The sequence below is a fragment of the Pestalotiopsis fici genome, assembly GCF_000516985.1.
Source record: "Pestalotiopsis fici W106-1 unplaced genomic scaffold PFICI_Scf_11, whole genome shotgun sequence".
Taxonomy (NCBI): domain Eukaryota; kingdom Fungi; phylum Ascomycota; class Sordariomycetes; order Amphisphaeriales; family Sporocadaceae; genus Pestalotiopsis; species Pestalotiopsis fici.
The window spans coordinates 1,370,768-1,376,933 of NW_006917101.1; positions in this window are offsets into that span (position 1 = coordinate 1,370,768).

Sequence of the window (6,166 nt, forward strand, 5' to 3'; positions counted from 1 at the left end):
TAAATATCGCCTTATCCCCACGCCGTACCCTTGCGAGATACCATCGTACGAATCTCGTGCGCCCTGATCTTCTCGGCCCACTCGAGCGCATGAGGGAGTACTCAGATCTGTACTCGGGTGTACAAAAACTCTGGTCGCAAAACCTTTTCTTTTTATTTTATTATTTTTTAAACCCATGAAAAAGTGTGAATAGTCGTGTTGGGACGCAAGCAAGCACGGATGGATCACTGCATCCTATCCTTTTTTTTTTTTTTACCTCGAATTTCTAAGAAACTAATTACACAAACATACGTTCCAAGTGTCACTATTTGTGAACTGGGGAATAAAAAAAAAAGGGTACTTGAGGCCCCAGCTCAACGGATAAATAAAAGGGGTTAGAATTTGGGAAATTTCCATCTGACTTTGTACCGCGGCGCGGCGCTAGAGTTCGGTCAAAAGAAAGAATGGGAAAATATGTAGTACTACGCGACCGAGTATCAATTCCGCGGCACGCTGCCATGACTTGCCAACGGCTGGCTAAACAAGACGCGATCTTAGGCAGGGCTGGGGTGAAGACGATCGCAAGGAGACAAGAATATCAAAGGAGGACTTATTGCCCAGCCTTGCTATTCTTGCCAACGCTTCGACTATTTGGATATCAGATATATTGAATGGGGGATCATCATATACATGAGTATCATTTGTCCAATTAGGTTAAAGCAAGCAAAAGAACGTGAATGCAGTAGATATATACGTACTGTGGAGTGATATACTTGGGACGCAAACAGACTGTGCTGCTACTAATAGATACTAGAAGAGGGCTAATGAATTGCTTTTTCCAGTACTCTGCGTGAGAGGGGCAATCTGGCTGAAATTCAATTTAGGGTTTACTGCCACATCATGTCAAACGTGGCGAGTTTTCCTAGGCGAAAATAATATGTACAATGCTTGCTGAGCTGCGCTGAATAAGAAAAATTGCAAAAAGCTGAACAAAGCCCAAAAAGCCCCCTAGAGTGTTCCCGCCCATGCATGTCTGACACCTTTTCCCTTTTCCCCCTCCTGTAAAAAGGTCCGTTTCTATGGCATACTCTCACCTAGTAGGGCCCGGATGTTGGAACCTTTGGCCGTTGCCAACTTGATCGTTTATTATGCATCGACGTTTTCTTCATTGGTTTTTCTTTGCCTTTGCGAAATTCCCACCGGCGTAAAATCTCAAGTAGTCTACTACTAATAGTTCGCGCCCTCGCGCATCTCTTCGGGAGTAATGGCTCCGTGCGAGTTCAGTTAGTGGTGTCTGTTCTCCATTCCCCTTCTCTACTACACAGTACACGCAAGTACCCTCTGTGGACTTGGTCGCTCTCTGGCTTTAAGACGGTCATGATTGCTCGTAACCTTGGCAGGGCAGGGGGGAACCACAATGATACCACGTACAGATAAACTGCACCTTTTGTTGCTGCGCTTCATCGGACGAACCCAGATCTCGGATCGTCTGTGGCCTAGTGAACATCGATGGTGCTGTTTTACGTTCTACGGAGGACGTTCCGCGGTCGAATGAATGAGCAGTGGAGTCGGCTCGCACGGATTGGGCGGATTCTTGAGACATGGGGACGACTAGCATTGAGATAGGTCAAAACTAGATGACGATGGGGCCCGACCGAGATGCCGGGTCCGCGTGTAAGTGTTGCGCAAAAAGGACATTCGGCTCCGGGACAATTGAATTCTCGAGCTTGCGAGCTAACTACATGAATTAGCTACGTATATTCCAAGGAGACTTGAATCGTAGTAGTTCCAAAATCCGAATTGCTAGTCTGGGGGGCCATGCCTTGAGGCGGGGACGATTAGGAACAAAATAGTAAGTAGATCGATCGATATTTCACTAGCGGCTCGCAAGCAAAGCATGTGTCCTCCCGCTGTGAGATCTGCAGCATCCAGACCTGCTCAGGCCTTTCTTGCCGTCGAGGACGAGAAGGTTGGGCCGCGAAGGAGGGCAGTGACGTCGTAGGAGAGATGCCATCGGCCGGAGGCAAGTTGCGGCGAATGGGGACATAATAGGCTGATGTAGCACCAGCAACGGGCTGCGTTTGGTATTGGAATAGTCTGACACCCTCAGGAAAGAACATCAACGGCCCAAAGGAAAACCCAGAAGCATGCCAGACACGACTCCAGTTAGCCAGTCCTCTGGTTCCGAGATGGCTCAGCCTAACATTCAGGGGAAAGAGGAAACATCCTAGACAAGATGAGATCACCTAGCAATTGTGGCCCTTGAACAGAGTTGGCATGAGTAATTCTTACCACCCAGGCAGAGTTATGGTAAGATGGTTTCCTTTGACTACGGGATGGCGGGTGGTGATTTAGTTGCCGTCTATGCCTCGTAGGGATAGCTAGAGGCTGCTACTAGAGGATCATCGTAGATCCGCGTTTCCATTTCAGCCCTCGAAAGGCGACGATCAGGCCAAAAGAATAAAATGACAACATACCATGGTACAAATCCCGATCGTCTAACGCGGAATGTTCAGCCCACACTACTAGGCCAATGCCAGCAAGATGAATTTAGCAATTGAGCCAGCACCAGCAAACACCGAGCCGTTGTCTTTCTCACTTGCGAGCTGGATGGAGCCTGTAGACACCCCCCAATTCCATCCTTGTTGGAAGGTTTGGCTTGAATTGAGGCGGAATTATAGTACAGTCAGGCGGCAGTACGTACTCGAGTACCCGGCCAAGCTTGCTCAAGCCAGCTCGACTCAACCCCTGCGGCATTGGCTTGCCCACTACCACTTGACTATAGTAGTATTCAGCATAGTGTCGATTCGCGCAGATGCAATGGCGCAAACTCTATTTTGAAGCCAATCGCCATGCTGGGATGTCCCGGCCGCATCCACGCCCATGTCTGCAATCTACGGGATGCGGGTCTCTCGTCTGCCAAAGAAGAAGAAATCCCAGCCGCGGTTGGATGGTGCGCGCGTGTCAATTGTAGGTTGGACGGCTTGGGGGGCCGGTTCAATGAAAAGGGCAAATCGTGATCTGGGCTCAACCTACCTACTGCCAGTGAGCTTGATGTCAAGGACGCATTCGCGAGTCCTTGCCGGATTGTTCATCCTTGAAGTGGTTGACCGCGTCATGCCCTGTCCTGTGTTTTCTCTATCTGACAGGCGCCGCCTCCAGTGCCGGGCATCATCATGGTTGCGCCCAAACATCGATAGTGAGAGACCGCGCACTGTTGGCCATACTAATATGGATGAGCCGGGAAGCCGGTCGCTTCTAGGGACGCCCAGGTTCGGGCCTCGTATTGAGCGCGAGTGACGAAAAAGACATTCGTGAGTCGTCCTTTACTGCCGGAGGGATGGGGAATGACACCAAAGGGATAAGTGTCATCTCTCGCCTTCTTCCGCGATTACTCTCCACGTGGCGCGCGACATGGGCTGTATGTCTGCCACGCGAGCCTGCATCTCACTTCCCGCCATGATCGAGATACTGTTTAGTACGGATCCACAAGACGTCTTTTTTTTCTTCTTCTTTCCCTTCTGCTGTGTTGGACTGGCCCCGGACCTGTTCCATCTAAGACAATCAAGTGTGACGGCTTTAGCTCTTCGTTTTCCCAAATGGTAGTTGGCCGCGGACAATGACATTGGTTTGTCCTTCCACTCGCCTTGGAGCCGGTGCAACCACCCTCTCCAATCTTTTCCTCCCCAGCCACAAATTGGCCCTTGGGAAGCTTGAGACGAGGCGCCTAAGACATGCCTGACAGATCTAGCCATGCACATACCCTCCTCTCCATCCCATGCTCCCGTCATGTCAGCATCATTCTTTGCAACATGGCCCTTGTCTCTACATACAGGAAGTATATCTATTTCGTATTGTGCGTCAAGGAATCATCAAATAACATCACAAGCGTGGTATTTTGGGCAAATCTAATCCTCGCAAACAACCGGGTACCTGGCTACGTGTCGAAGAGGAGGAGGGCAACCCCGGGTTTGGCAAACTCAAAAAATTGATTGAAACGCAGGGCCGCATCTACCCTTGTCCTGCCCTTCTTGTGCGTCTACTGTGTAAGTTGAGTCATCAGGATCGATCTCACGCTGTCTCAGATACGTGTAAGGGTCGTACAACGACCGACAGCTACCCTTCTTCTCGTGTCCTCCTCCCTCCTTTGACTCCTTAGCCCGAAGATTCTCAGACCCCGAAGCAGCCGAGGGGAAAGAGCATGACGTTGAGGGTAAAGTACACATTTGGACACTTTCTCAGACTGTCGGGCCATGTCCCGACTTGTACGATACCAAAAGAAGACGGCCGTTCCAGCCCCCAGGGTTGGAAGCAATGGGCTGAATAGAGTAGCTAGAATAGAGGACGTCACGCGCCATGACGTCCAAGTCGAAACTTGTTCGTCAAAGAAACAAAGTCAAGCAGATAGGGTCTGGTCTACAGTTCATACTAGTTGGTTGATTGGTAACACTCGAGGACGGTTTTTTTCCTCGCTCGCACCCCAAACGCACCAATGAGACCCTAGCGAGTCGCCGCAAGGCGAGAGCTTAAGATATGAAGAAAACGTGTGCCGCAATATAGTTCAACGTCGGGGCTGAACTTTGATTTGCATCCGATGGAACTCTAAACATTAAAGCTAGGCTCCCTTGGGGTCTTAGAGCTCTTCCCTTAGCACCTGATAGTCCCCTCCCAAATTTTCCGCAGCTTACCTGCGTACTCTACCGATTTTGGTTTGGCTTATAGCATGGCCTCCGCCTCCGGTTCAATATGCAGGGCCAGACATGGGACGGGCAAAGGGCCCAGGTGTTACGGATATTCAATCCGGTCTGATCACACCAGCCGCCTGGGGAAGAGCAATCACTGACTCGCAAGGAGCGGAAATGTTGATCATTTCAGTCAAACAGTCTCCCAAGGCTGACCGGTTGACGATATGTGCCAATATGTTTCGTGTGTCTAGACAATATATGAGTGGACTTTGCAGTTACAGTAGTGACATGCATGTCATGAAGCATGGTAAGCAGCAAAACAACATGTGTCAAGCCCCCCCATCCAGTAAGGAAGCTGGACTTGGGGACTGGGAGGGGGTAAGAAGGATCAAAAAGTGTCGGGACTTTTTGAGCCGCGCCTTATGTATGCAACTCGGCTTCGTGACACATGCAGCTGTGTATAGACCAATCCTTGTCCTGATTGTGGCCCCCCTCCTCCCACCCCGTTAAGTATCACAGGCCAAACGGGGGGAGGAAGCTGAAGTATCTTCATGTGCAGGTATCATGGGAAGTTGATGGCCTTCAAAAAAGAAAACCCATCAAAAAGAAAGAAAAAAAACAAGAAGAAAACATCTTGTGCCTCGTGGCTTGTGTCAAATGAACGAGATTCCCCATATCCCGTAGGTACCCTCTTGACATGGGAAATAACCCTTTGGGCATTATGTACCCGTGTACTCTGTAGAGTGCAGACCAAGTACAAAATGAATGGCCCTGTTGAGGTCCCGGCAGGCTGCCGCTGGGGTGTTATCAAAATTGCAAGGAAGGCTTTCCCGATATCTTCAACAACGGAGGGCATGATTGGGTTTCGATATGGTTGCCTTTTTTTTTTCCCCCTCCCTCTCCGTCTTCTCGCATCTTGTCATGCCATCATCTCATTGTGTTTAAAGACGACGGATCTGCCGTGGTACGATTTGGCAGATTGGAGACTGTTGAGAGGAGGGGGATGAGATGTAGATCTGCCTGCTTGCATGCATATTATATCGAGATGAACCACATATAATGCAGAGCTTGCTGCTTGAGGGTGTGGCAGGTGTGACCATCAGGGTAGGGAGCGCTTGAAAGGAGGGACCCCTCCACGAAGAAGGGTCACAGAGTATGATGATCACGAGGACACTCAAAATTATAGGGAGGGGAGAGAGAGAAAACAACCAAAGGAAAAAAAACGGCACTGGTTTTCACTGTGGTTCCGAAAGTCCTGTCTCACTCCCCACATTCCTTTTCGCCGGCCGTGTGTGTCCCATTTGCCTCGTCCCGTTCCGAGATGGAACTGCGTTTCGCTTCCTTGCATATCGAAATCGGCCGTCTTGCCAGTCGCAATACCAAAGAAGTCGGTATTTTCGTACGACTCTAATGAACCCCGCCTCTAGATGAGCAGATACACGATAATCGTAACAGATCTGATTTTGGGCCTTGTTTTTTCTTCTTCTTTCCAACCTTCCTAT